At 36.0% G+C, this 14556-nt stretch overlaps 2 pseudogenes; both read right to left on the bottom strand.

Annotated features, from left to right (window-relative positions):
* Window positions 1-605: 605 nt before the first annotated feature.
* Window positions 606-2901, bottom strand: LOC107612923 (uncharacterized; annotated as a pseudogene).
* Window positions 2902-3667: 766 nt separating this feature from the next.
* On the bottom strand, window positions 3668-14236 carry LOC107612932 (uncharacterized; annotated as a pseudogene).
* Window positions 14237-14556: the final 320 nt, after the last annotated feature.

Below are 14556 nucleotides of genomic sequence, written 5' to 3'. Positions count from 1 at the left end.
ATCCAGTCAAACATGAAAAGCAGAATACAGTAGTTTTATCGCTACAAAAAATAAAATCAGACGGACTGATGATTGTATTTATGAACAAACAAGGTGAAATTCAATATACGGACCATGCTGGGTAGGCAACAGATTGAATAAGAACCAAGGGCCTTCTGATCCTTCAAGAAATCCTGCTAAAACAGAATGCACCTTATTCCAAATGGTAGTTTGCTCTTATTATCATTTAAAACAATAAAAAACAACTGGACTCTGTTCAGATCCCCTAACATATCTGTTGCACAAAGGATTGCAGCGTGAGAATAGATCTATAATTTCTATTAAAGCAACACTCTGTTTGTGCATATAATAAAGCATATAAAACATCTCTTGAGGACATCAATAACTTTCTCTAACTTTTAACTATGGATACCATCCATAATAATTACTAGGGAAAAAATATTGATTACCCAGTCACAGTTTACAAACGCCACAAAATCTAATATAATGTTGGAAAATTGGATACTTACATGAAATAATAGATCGTCATCACAGCAAAACCACCAATAAAATGGGTTCAACATGGTGAACATCAGGAATTTAAATGCCAATTTAAATTTATTGTGTCAATCTGATAAGGAGGCCTTCGATATGCTTTTTCGCCTCTTCAATAGCCCATCCATTAACTTGAAATATGCAGATTTATGCAAACTAACTCCTTTTTACTCTGATTCTTGAAATAGTTTCATTGCCTCTTTGTACTTCCTTTGAGTACAAAATTAGTTATCTGTGCTGAGTAATCCATGTCGCCTGAACCAAGCATTTCTGAAGTGTCTTCACTTATCATATTTGGACTTGTCTCTAGGAGTTTTGACATGAATTTCTTTGCTTCCTCAATTCTCCCAGCATGAGTAAGTGCACCAATGATGGCAGTATAAGTATATCGGTCCGGCACCAATTTTTTTCTTCTCCATTTCATTCATGAGGTCAAATGCTTCATCAAGTTTCCCTTCTTTGCAAAGGACAGAAATCAACGTGTTGTACGTAACTACATCAGTGGGCTTACCTTTAATGATCCATGTGTTAAATAAATTAAAGGCCTTCTCGAACATACCATGTTTGCAAAGCCCTCGAAGAAGAATGTTACATGTAATAACATCAGGCTTGAATGAGTTCTCAACTATTCTGTTATAGAACAAGAATGCTTTCTCCACTGCTCCCTCCCAGCAAAAGCCAGGAATAATTATGTTACACGTAGCTTCATCGGTGGACAAACCTTTATCTAAAAGCTCATTCAATTTATCTACAGCCTAATCAAATTTTAAAGAATGGCACAACCCCCTAATTATAGTATTATAAGTGACAACACTAGGAATGATCCCCTTCAACTTCATCTCATCCCAAAGCTTCAGAGCTTTGTTTGTTTGATCATTTTTAAAGTATCCCATGATTAGAGTTCCATAGGTTACCTCATCGAGAATATAACCTCGCTTTGCGGCCTTCACAGTCAACTCGTATGCCTCCTTGAGTAGCTTCTCCACGCACAATTTGTGCACTATAGTGTTCAGAGTAAAAGTATCTATCTTTAAACCTTTCCTCCCCATTTCATCCATCATCTTAAAAGCTTCTCCCAGATTTCCTGCTTTACAATAACCATTGATCATAGTATTATAAGTAAAACAGTCCGGTGAAAACCCACTCTTTACCATCTTTGCCAAGACACAGCCGGCTTCATCCATCTTACCTTCCTTACAGTACCACTTCACCATTATATTGTGAGTCACCGCGTTCGGCTTGACTCCCTTTCCCTTCATTTCCTCAACCAACTTGAATGCCTCCACACTCCCCCGCCGCTGAAAACACCCGTCAATCAGAGTATTGTAGGTAACCTCATCCGGCATCACCCTCAGGCTCACCATATCATCCCTAAGGCTAATCGCCTCCTTGACCTTCCCCTCGTCGCACAAACCCCTCATGATTGTATTATAAGTCCAAATATCTGGTACCACGTCGTTTGCACTCATCAACTCGACAACCTCGGCAGCCTCCTTCAACCACCTTAACTTACAATAGCCATGAACCAAGATATTATAGGTGTTCCTCTTTGGGGAAACCCCGCTACCTTTCATCTCTAGAAAAACCTCCCTAACCTTACTCAATTGACCCTTATGCATCAAGAATAGTATTGTAAGTGATATTATCAGGAGAACAAGCAAAATCAGTCATTTGGTTCATGATGCTAAGAGCATCATTAAAATTATTATCAAGACAAGAAGCATGGATCAAGATGTTGAAGGTGGTGGTGTTTGGGGTTATACCGAGCTTAAGGGAATTGTTAAAGTCTTGTTTGGAGAGGTGAATGGAGTGGGAGGAATGAGGGTGGCGGCGGACAAGGGAGGAGAGCAGGGAGTGGCAGGTGAGGAGGTTGGGTTTAATACGGAGGCGCTTCATCTTGTTGAAGAGCTGGAAGGCGAGGTCGGGGTGGTCGGAGAAGGCGTAGGTAGATAGGGAGGTGTCGAGGAGTGGCTGCGGGAGACGGGGGCCGCGGAGGGGGAGCTGGTGGAGGGAGTGGCGGGGGTAGTCGGAGGAGATGAAGTTGAGGATGAGGGAGCGGGCGGAGGACTAGCGGCGGTGGACGAGAAGGCTGGGGAGGAGGGCGAGGAGGGGCTCAGGGGAGGAGGAGAGAGAAGGGTGGGGAGAGTGGTGAAGGATGTGGAAGAAGGAGAGGAGGGTGGCGGAGTGGGTGCGGTGGAGCTGGGTGGAGAAGAGGACGGAAAGCTCCGTGGGGAGGGTGAGATTTTGTATTAAGGGTTTGTGCGCGGAGTTAGAGTCAGGGTAGCTGGTGAGGATGGTGGTCACCGTTTTCAGCAGCTGAGCTTCCGATGAGGCTGCGGCGGCTGCTGCGTCGGTGGTGGTGGTCATTTTTATCGCATTAGGGTTTAGGGTGGTAATCAGCTAAACGGAGAAGGAGCTGCTTCCCTTATTTTATTTTTTCAATTTAATTGTTTTTTATTTTATTACTTTATATCTTAAAAATTGAAAAAATTAAGTCAACCATATAGAAGACAGCTAAAATAAAATGAACCAGTCAAACATGAAAAGCAGAATACAATATTTTTATGGCTACACAAAATAAAATCAGACGGACTGACGATTGTATTTATGAACAAACAAGGTGAAATTCAATACACAGACCATGCTGGGTAGGCAACAGATTGGATAAGAACCAAGGACCTTCTGATCCTTCAAGAATTCCCGCTAAAATAGAATGCACCTTATTCCAAATGGTAGTTTGCTCTTATTATCATTTAAAACAATAAAAAACAAGTGGACTCTGTTCAGATCTCCTAACATGTCTGTTGCACAAAGGATTACAGTGTGATAATAGATCTATAATTTCTATTAAAGCAACACACTGTTTGTGCAGATAATAAAGCATATAAAACATCTCTTGAGGACATGAATAACTTTCTCTAACCTTTAACTATCGATACCATCCATAATAGTTACCAGGGAAAAAAATATTGATTACACAGTCACAGTTTACAAACGCCACAAAATCTAATATAATGTTGGAAAATTGGATACTTACATGAAATAATAGATCATCATCACAGCAAAACCACCAATAAAATGGGTTCAACATGATGAACATCAGAAATTTAAATGCCAATTTAAATTTATTGTGTCAATCTGATAAGGAGGCCTTCGATATGCTTTTTCGCCTCTTCAATAGCCCATCCATTAACTTGAAATATGCAAATTTATGCAAACTAACTCCTTTTTACTCTGATTCTTGAAATAGTTTCATTGCCTCTTTGTACTTCCCTTGAGTACAAAAATTAGTTATCTGTTCTGTGTAATCCATGTCGTCTGAACCAAGCATTTGTGAAGTGTCTTCACTTACTATATTTGGACTTGTCTCTAGGAGTTTTGACATGAATTTCTTTGCTTCCTCAATTCTCCCAGCATGAGTAAGTGCACCAATGATGGCAGTATAAGTATATCGGTCCGGCCCCAATTTTTCTTCTCCATCTCAGTCATGAGGTCAAATGCTTCATCAAGTTTGCCTTCTTTGCAAAGGACAGAAATCAACGTGTTGTACGTAACTGCATCAATGGACTTACCTTTAATCATCCATGTGTTAAATAAATTAAAGGCCTTCTCGAACATACCATGTTTGCAAAGCCCTCGAAGAAGAATGTTACATGTAATAACATCAGGCTTGAATGAGTTCTCAACCATTCTGTTATAGAACAAGAATGCTTTCTCCACTGCTCCCTCCTAGCAGAAACCATGAATAATTATGTTACACGTAGCTTCGTCGGTGGCCAAACCTTTATCTAAAAGCTCATTCAATTTATCTACAGCCTGATCAGTTTTTAAAGAATGGCACAACCCCCTAATTATAGTATTATAAGTGACAACACTAGGAATGATCTCCTTCTCCTTCATCTCATCCCAAAGCTTCAGAGCTTTGTTTGTTTGATCATTTTTAAAGTATCCCATGATTAGAGTTCCATAGGTTACCTCATCGAGAATATAACCTCGCTTTGTGGCCTTCACAGGCAACTCGTATGCCTCCTTGAGTAGCTTCTCCACGCACAATTTGTGCACTATAGTGTTCAGAGTAAAAGTATCTATCTTTAAACCTTTCCTCCCCATTTCATCCATCATCTTAAAAGCTTCTCCCAGATTTCCTGCTTTACAATAACCATTGATCATAGTATTATAAGTAAAACAGTCCGGTGAAAACCCACTCTTTACCATCTTTGCCAAGACACAGCCGGCTTCATCCATCTTACCTTCCTTACAGTACCACTTCACCATTATATTGTGAGTCACCGCGTTCGGCTTGACTCCCTTTCCCTTCATTTCCTCAACCAACTTGAATGCCTCCACACTCCCCCGCCGCTGAAAACACCCGTCAATCAGAGTATTGTAGGTAACCTCATCCGGCATCACCCTCAGGCTCTCCATATCATCTGTAACATCCCGCATTTTTGAAAAACCTAAATGTAAATAAATTGTGATTTTATCTTGTTTAGTTTAAATTTTGTAATTTTAGAAATTATTTTGTTAGAAATAATTAAATAGATTCGGAAATAGTTTTATTTTAAATCAATTAATATTTTTAAGTAATCTTATTATAATAGAATATTTTGTATAATTTTAGTAATTGAAAAATAAGAAAAAAATTGTATAATTTAATTCAAGTAACTTTTATTCTGAAAAGGTTACGATTTATTTTATTAATTTGATATCTTATTTTATAAATTAATCAATTAAGAGTAATTAAATTAGTTTTATTAATATTTAGAGTTAAGTTAATTAATATTTTTGTGTAAATTCTTATAATTGGTTATTTTATATATTTTGAAAATTATATAATTTAATTTAAATAATTTCTATTATGGATAAATTATGGTTTATTGTATTAGTTTGAGCTCCTAGAGATTAATTTATTAGAAATGATTAAATGGATTTTTATAAATACTTAAAGTTTAAGTAATTTTATTATAATTAGATATTTTGTAAATTGAAATTAAAATTCCAGTGATAGAAAAATAATAAAAAGTTATATCATTTAATTTGAATAATTAGTATTGAGTTTAAACTATATTTTATAAAAATGTGATTAATATGCTTATTTTATAATTTAAATTAGAAATAATTAATTCAACTTAGCAATATGTTGATAAATGATGTTCCTAAATATTTTAAGAGAGTATATTTGGTTTTAAAATTACTCTACCTTCCAATTTTATCAAAATATCTATTCATATCTATCCATATCTTTTTATAAAATCCTAATTTTAACCCTAATATCACAAATTCCTAATTTATAACCTAAATCCCTAAATCTACAATCAGAAAGGGGGGCACGGATTCGGTACGCGCTCCCTCTTAGCGCACTGAAACGCCAAAAATGTGTTTGGCGTACCCGTAAGCTAAAAAATGTCAAAATAACAATATTTACTTTTTGGGGTTCTTTTTGCAATTGCACATAAAATAAAGGGTTATTTTTTTATTTTTTAAATGAATACCCATATTTAATTATCTATTATTGGCTTACTGCCATTAACATTCTTCTCCAAGTTTTCTTCTTCCCCTTTCTCTGCTGTCGTAAGCGCACGGCCTCCTCCATTATCTCCAACGCCAACAACGACTGAATCCCCAAGACCTCTTCTACTCGCTTCTTCGTCACGCTACCAACTCCTTCTCCTCCCCCGTTCAGTCATGGTGGTTTCGGCAGCTTTTTATTGGGCACGTCTGAAGTCCATTGCCCACATTCTACCGAAAATTTCAGTGACTCATATCGTCCATCCCTTTAGAAGTGCCCACATCCTCATGCTCAACAGTGAGATTCACTCTCATAGCATAGAAATTGGTGAAGCTATTGACTAAATTTGGAGTCTTTGTGAATCGTTGTTGAAAAGCATCGCTGAGATTATGAGTTGGGTCGGTGGAGATTATGAGAACAGAGTCACGAACAGTGGCGAGAAGAATGAAATGAGAGTATTGAGCTGCATGTAGTTTTGCCAACGCCATCTTTGCCACCAACGAAGACCCATTTGAGAGTTTCTTGTTCTAGAATATTCCTGTTTCTCTCAACTGGGGTTTCGAATAATCCGTCAAAGCCTAAAATCAGATTCGGCATTTTTAAACCATGAATTATCATTTATACAAATACAATTATATCTTTTAATAAATAAATTATTAAGTAGTTTAATGGAATTAATTTTGAGTATTATTTTTTATTTTTATAATAACTAAAATAACTTAAAATTAAAAATTAAAAATTAAAAATTAAAATTTGTATTAGATATTATCTTTAAAATGATACTGATATCATATTAAAATATACGTGGACATAAATATTAAAATATTATAAGCACATCTAAATATTCTAAAATTAATCTCTTATTTCGTATTAGTTTATGTACAAAGATATGTTTTATATATCTAAATATTACTCTTATCGACAATGAGTTATGACTCAAATGTCCCTGTACTCATTTAGGAGATCGGGTTTGAATTTTCTTATTTTTAATAAAAAAAATATTACTCTTATCTTATATATGCAAATATCACTTTTATTATTTTTTTTTGTCTTTCTTTTATTAGATTTTGTGAAAAACAAAATAATTTTTAGAAAATATTACAAAAATTTTAATTGATAAATTTATTTTCTATATCATTTAACCATAATTAATAAAATTAATGTAATAAAATTATTAATTTTCAATATATATAAAATTAATTAAACTACTCTTAAAATTACTAATTTAGAATTTATTGTTCAAGGTTGATGAGGTTTTTATTTGTGTAACAAAAAATATTTATCTTTTCTTTTTAAAAAACACAAAACACTAATTACGAGAGTTTGGGAGTTAAAGGTTAGGGGTTAGAGTTGAAGGTTTGGAGTTATTGACTTAACTACTAGATGACTAGACTAGTCTAACTTAGTTAAAATATATTTATCTTATTTATTAATTTTTATAGCATCTTACTATAATTCATACTCTATATAATTAATCATCTTCGATGACATATTTTTACAATTAATAAAATTAATTTGACATAATAATTAATTTCTCATATCATATTAACATAATTAATAAGATTATTTTAAAAAAATTTTAATTTCTTAAATCATATTACTATAATTAATAAAATTATTAAAAAATTTATTTTTTTATGTATTTTCTATCCTCTCTTTGTACTCTTTATTTTTACTAATTTTTATAGTATTTTACTATGATTAATATTCTATATAATTAATAATTTTTCATGACATATTACTATAGTTAATAAAATTAATTTAACATAATTATTAATTTCTCATCATATTAATATAATTAATAAAATTACTTTGAAAATTTACTAATTTCTCATATCATATTTCTATAATTTATAAAATTACTAAAAAAATAACTAACTTTTTAAATTATATTATTATAATCTATACAATTATTCTAAAAAAGTACTAATTTTATATGATATCTTACTATAGTTAATAAAATTATTTTCGATATCATATAACTATAATTAATAAAATTAATTGAACCAAATGACTTAGCTTATAATAATTGGTTTAGAATATAAAATTAATTTAAAATATAAATTCATTTATAATTTTTTTTTATAAAGTGTTCCATTCTTATCAAAACTTCAAAAATTAATGATCAGTAGACGAATATGACCAACCTTATTTTTGACTTTGTTTGACAAAAAATTCAAAATGGTAATCATCCAACAAATTGTACACTACTATTCATTAGAATTCCAAATGATTAATTAACGCGCTGAGTATTGAAAATATCAATGTGGTCAATGCAAGTATGATCCGAATCTTAAATTAGTTCCAAAATAAATTTAAGATCAAATTTAAAACTATTTGAAAATCGAAATTTAATATTTAATTGAATTTAAATCTATAATAAAAGCCAAAGGTTAATCAATGTAAATATACATAAATTCAAATTCAAAACATGGTGAGAATTAACGTGTCTAACAGGTTTTCTATATATATTAAACGACAGAGGTCCTCCGTAACGTGTGTCCGTGGTCTCGCCAGTTACCGGTACCCATCAGTTTACAGCAATCTTTGCTTTGCTGGCCACCAAGCTACACTTGCCACGACACGCGACTGTTTACTTCCCATTGTTATCCGATGGTGATCTTTTCCAGATCCGGCGAGGACACTATGCAGATCTTCATCCTCCGAACCAACGAGTCGCAACAGATGCGCCATTCGAAGAGTAGGCAGCTTTGCAGTGTGATTCAACGAGGGAAACTTCCTGCAACTCCATTGATGGTCAGTGACGAAAACGTAAACTTCCGCACGATTCTAGTATACGTCAAATGACATCAGCGGTGAAACTCCTTCCTTTCCAGCCCAACCCCATCGTCTCTGATTAACCGTAACCCAGAATCATTAACTTCAAATAATTCCATCTTAAAAATTGTTAACTAATTCTACATAAACCTAGATAGTTTTCAGATCTAATAAAACTAACCAGTAACAAAATAAATTTGTAAAATAATCCCTCTGACACAAGATATCCATTAACCAATCAAAGGAGGGAAGAGAAAAGGTAATCTCTACCATTAGATTAAAAGAACAAGATAGATCCGACGAACATCATTTAAAAACGCACCGATCGGCCAAAAATAAGTGCTATGCGCACAGGTGTGCCAAAGATCTTCGGCACATGGAATCCGTGTCCCAGAAATAGAAGGGAAGAAAGAAGGAAACGGAGAGCAGAGGAAGAGGGTGACGGAACAGAGAAGAAGAGGGAAAAGTGGATCGTCATCGGGGGAGGAGGAGACTGCCGCCGTCGTGAGCCATCACTGCGCGCTGCCATCGAGTACACGGACCAGAGGGAGACGCGAGCAGTGACCGAGAGGAAGCTCCGTCCTCGTCGCCGTTCCATAGTCACTGTTGAAGCCAACCTCGTTGTCATTGGAGAAGCTGCGCGTTTAGCCGAATCGTCGCTGCTGAACCGCTGCTGTGCCGCCATCAAGTCTGAGTTAAGGAAAGGAGACGTGGAGTCGGCGTCGCCCAGAGAGAAACGCGAATGGAGAGGAGAAGCAGAACGCATGGTGGGGAGGCTTTTCTTGTCACTGCCACCGCCGGAATCATGAACCAAGGTGGAGGAGAAGGCCGTCTTCCCCGTTGCTGCTATAATCGTCCGTGCTGCTGCCGGTGCTTCTTTGTTCTGTTATTCCTTTCTCATTCTTGTAAGACATTCTTGTTCTGAACCTCCACTTGACGTTCTTGTTTATTCCGCTGCCATTTTATTAGCCTTACTCTTGTTCCAATTTAATTTAGCCCCTGTTCCACCCTTGAATTTCTAGAATTATTATTCTACCCAATATGAATTCATTGTTTTGCTCACTGTCGTGGCCAACTCGCGTTGCTGCTGCCCTGTCAAAGCTGCTGTGAGTGTTACTAACATTAGCGGATAAGGGATGAAGGAGCTACTGCATTTTGGGTGCAGCCCAACCAGTCATCACGCCACAATTCCGCCGTCGGTTTCTGTGAAATTTGACATCGAAGTAGGGGGTTTAAAACGATTTCAATTTAAGAATGCCTACAAGGTTTATTGAGTAACTGCAAATAGATTTAATACCGGTGAGTAATTGATTGATTATGTGAATATTGAATTGTGGCTGAAATTGTGATTGGAATGGTTGAGATTGTAATTTGAAATTGTTGATTAGTGATATTGATTGATTATGTGGATTGGGAATTGTTTGATGACCAATTGTTGTGAATTTCTGAATTTTAATGGGTTATATCAGATTGGTTGCCGTTGAGCTGTTATTTGATATATTGTAAAGTTAATGAACTTGCTTGGTGGTTGATTTGGAATTGATTTTGAGGGATATTGAAGGGTTGGATCTTGAACCTAAATGATTTGCTGAAAATCAGGTTCTCTTGAAATAAAACGGAAACTTTGAAAGTGATTTAGTAACTCTATAGTGACTGAAATTATAAGAATTTAAATGTTAAGTAAATTTTAAGTGTAATTGTGAAAATTCAATTTTTAAGGTTTCGTATCAACTAGAGAATTAGTTATGATTTTTCAAAGTTGAACTCTAAGATCTGATTTTCTGCATAATTTTAAACGAAGTCAGAAACTTTGAAAAGCTATAACTACTTACGTAATGATCAGAATTGCATGAGACCAAGCCTGGATTAAACTTAGGGATATAAGGAACTAAACTGGTAAATTTGAGACTTTTTCATTAAGTTTATGATTTATGGTGAATTTTTGAATTGGGGATGTCAAATTTGGTTTTTCTGTAGAACGTTTAACACAGCAGCAACTTGATTCCTTTATTGGAAATTTTTCAGTTTGAATTTTGAAATGGAACCAAATTTAAATGAAACTTTAGTCCTATTATTTTTATGTCGTAAAATTTCAGAACGGTTGAACTTGCGGTTTAAAAGATACGAATTTTTGAAATACGATGCATTATGCAGTAAAGGCCAGATTCTGTTTTCTTAACTCAGTAAATTTGGAAGTTTATAACTTTTGAACCTGGTTGGATATCAAGGTGAAACCAATTGGAAGTGAAAATTAAGTATGTTTAGCATATGTGACTTAAATTTCAAGGCTATCCATATTTTGATGAGTAAGTTATAGGACTTGGAAGAAGATAAGTTTATTAAGTTTTAAAACAGAATTCTGCAGAAAATTAGTCAACTTCTAGGTTATATTACTTCTTCATTAAAAATGATACTGACCTGAAACCAATTGGAAAAGAAACTTGTATGAGTGAAGTTTAACTATATCAATTTTTAAAGTCATTGAATTTAACTTGGATTTTATATTGAATTTTGAATATCACATGCTGCTGCTGTTTTTCTGGTTTTACGTACTACAGAGCAGTCACGGTTTTTCCTCTATTTCTAAGGCTAGAGAAACCAGAAAATTATGATCTATGGTTTGTTAGAAAGCTTATTTCAAGATGAACGCCTGGACATAAAGTTTGTGCGATTCCGAGTTCATTTTCTATATTAAAAACAGAAAAGAAGATAGGGTGTTGAGAATGCCTGAGTGAGAGTTATGAGTTCATAAAATTAAAGATGAACCTTAGCGTTATATGGCTGATTCAATATTGGAACTTGTTTGATTCTGAATTGATTTGATATTGGAAAGGTTGAAAAGAGCTTGGTGAATTGTTTGGTTGGGACCCGTAAGGGTGGCTAAGTCCTATTTTTAAAGGAGATTATGTTGAAATTTTTCTAAAAGCATAAGGACTTAATCAAAATAAATATTTAAGGCTTATTTAATGATAATAACTTCAATGGTTCTTTTAAAAAAAGAATATTTGGTTTATGGGATTGTTGGCAGGGGCGTGGGTCTAGTCCCGCTTGCTCAGTGCGTAAACCATTGTGCAGGGATGGTGGTTTTATCCCGCCTGCAGTGAGGACGGTAGTTTTATCCCGCTCACGTATTGATAAATTGTTCAGCAAGGACGGTGGTGTGATCCCACTTGCATATTGTTTTATGTACACAATAAGGATGGTGGTTTAATCTCGCTTACTGTGGAGGCAAGGACGGTGGTTTAATCCCGCTTGCATGTTCTGGACAAGGATGGTGGTTTAATTTCCGCTTGTCTATGGAACCTACGGATAAGGATGGTGGTCTAATTCCGATTATCTGAGTCGGGTCTGGCAACATAATCGACGCGTGAGCTCATGGCCAGTAGGACAGGCATGCATCATATGCATCTATGTGACATTGTTTGGGTGTGTATATTGTAATTAGTTTGCCTAAATGAATAATCCTGTTTAACTACTAATTACTATACTTGATGTAATTGCTCTTGATTGTGTTTGAACCTCATTACCTGTGTTTGTAACTGATTGTTTGGATTGTGGTGATTGGATGTTGATTGAGTTGTTTGGGCCTGAGGCCGTGATTGGTACGTTTGAGGTCTAGTTTTGTATAAAGTATCTGACTGGTTCAGCATAGACTTAATGAACCTATGCTTGGAGCAGGATGATCATTTATACCGCGTAGGTAACTTTTTTTATGTTATGGTCTAGGAAAATATGAAAAATCAAACTGGTTCAGCATAGACTTAATGAACCTATGCTTGGAACAGGTTGGTCATTCATACAGTTTAGAAAACTTTTAAGAGTTTTATAAAGAAAATATGGGTCTAGGATTTTAAATAATTAACTAATCTTTTTAAAGGAGGTTAATTTTCTTTTAGATGTCTCTGAATGAAATTAACTATTTGTGCTTTATTCTTTACTTTCACGGCATTCTCGACCTCTACTGAGAACATGTGGTTTGGTTCTCACCCCCAAATTTTTTACCCTTTCAGTGACATAGGTTTGAAGACGCAATTTGAAGCTGTGAGCGATTAGTGGGTTTTCTTTATGGTTTTAATTGGTCTGGTAGAGTCCCCTCGCTGATTGTCCCTTGAGATTTTATTTCATATAGAGGGGTAGGTTTGGTATATTGTATTTGAGTTTTATTTGGTTTCTTTTGTATAAGAATTATTATCAATAATATTTATGTGATTATTATTATTTGTAAATGTTTGAATTATGACTTTAATGAATAAAAAACAAAATTTTCTGGAATTTTCTTAAAACTGAAACGCGAACTCGATACAAAGGCTCGATAATTAAGTAGTTAATACTAGAAAAGGTTACGTAACGTTCTTTCTAGTAGAAATACCCTGACTTAAGCAAGGTATTTTGCTGGAAGGGATGTTACATCATCCCTAAGGCTAATCGCCTCCTTGACCTTCCCCTCGTCACACAAACCCCTCATGATTGTATTATAAGTCCAAATATCTGGTACCACATCGTTTGCACTCATCAACTCGACAACCTCGGCAGCCTCCTTCAACCACCTCAACTTACAATAGCCATGAACCAAGATATTATAGGTGTTCCTATTTGGAAAAACCCTGCTACCTTTCATCTCTAGCAAAACCTCCCTAACCTTACTCAATTGGCCCTTATGCTTCAAGAATAGTATTGTAAGTGACATTATCAGGAGAACAAGCAAAATCAGTCATTTGGTTCATGAAGCTAAGAGCATCATTAAAATTATTATCAAGACAAGAACCATGGATCAAGATGTTGAAGGTGGTGGTGTTTGGGGTTATACCGAGCTTAAGGGAATCGTTAAAGACTTGTTTGGAGAGGTGAATGGAGTGGGAGGAATGAGGGTGGCGGCGGACAAGGGAGGAGAGCAGGGAGTGGCAGGTGAGGAGGTTGGGTTTAATACGGAGGCACTTCATCTTGTTGAAGAGCTGAAAGGCGAGGTCGGGGTGGTCGGAGAGGACGTAGGCAGAGAAGGAGGTGTCGAGGAGTGGCTGCGGGAGACGGGGACGGCGGAGGGGGAGCTGGTGGAGGGAGTAGCGGGGGTAGTCGGAGGAGATGAAGTTGAGGAGGAGGGAGCGGGCGGAGGACTAACGGCGGTGGACGAGGAGGCCGGGGAGGAGGGCAAGGAAGGGCTCAGGGGAGGAGGAGAGAGAAGGGTGGGGAGAGTGGCGAAGGATGTGGAAGAAGGAGAGGAGGGTGGCGGAGTGGCCGGGTGCGGTGGAGTTGGGTGGAGGAGTGGACGGAAAGCACCGTGGGGAGGGTAAGATTTTGGATTAAGGGTTTGAGCGTGAAGTGGGGGTCAGGGTGGCTGGTGAGGATGGTGGTCACCGTTTTCAGCAGCTGAGCTTCCGATGAGGCTGCGGCCGCTGCTGCGTTGGTGGTGGTGGTCATTTTTATCGCATTAGGATTTAGGGTGGTAATCAGCTAAACGGGGAAGGTGCTGCTTCCCTTATTTTATTTTTTCAATTTAATTATTTTTTTATTTTATTACTTTATATCTTAAAAAAAGAAAAATTAAGTCAACCATATAGAAGATAGCTAAAATAAAATGATACAGTCAAACATGAAAAGCAGAATACAGTATTTTTATGGCTACACAAAATAAAATCAAACGGACTGACGATTGTATTTATGAACAAACAAGGTGAAATTCAATACACGGACCATGCTAGGTAGGCAACAGATTGGATAAGAACCAAGGACCTTCTGAT

Source organism: Arachis ipaensis, chromosome B1 (genome assembly GCF_059453495.1).
Source record: "Arachis ipaensis isolate K30076 ecotype BB chromosome B1, ASM5945349v1, whole genome shotgun sequence".
Lineage (NCBI taxonomy): Eukaryota > Viridiplantae > Streptophyta > Magnoliopsida > Fabales > Fabaceae > Arachis > Arachis ipaensis.
The sequence above is the reverse complement of the archived record's forward strand: the minus strand, read 5'-3'. Positions and strand labels throughout refer to the sequence as shown.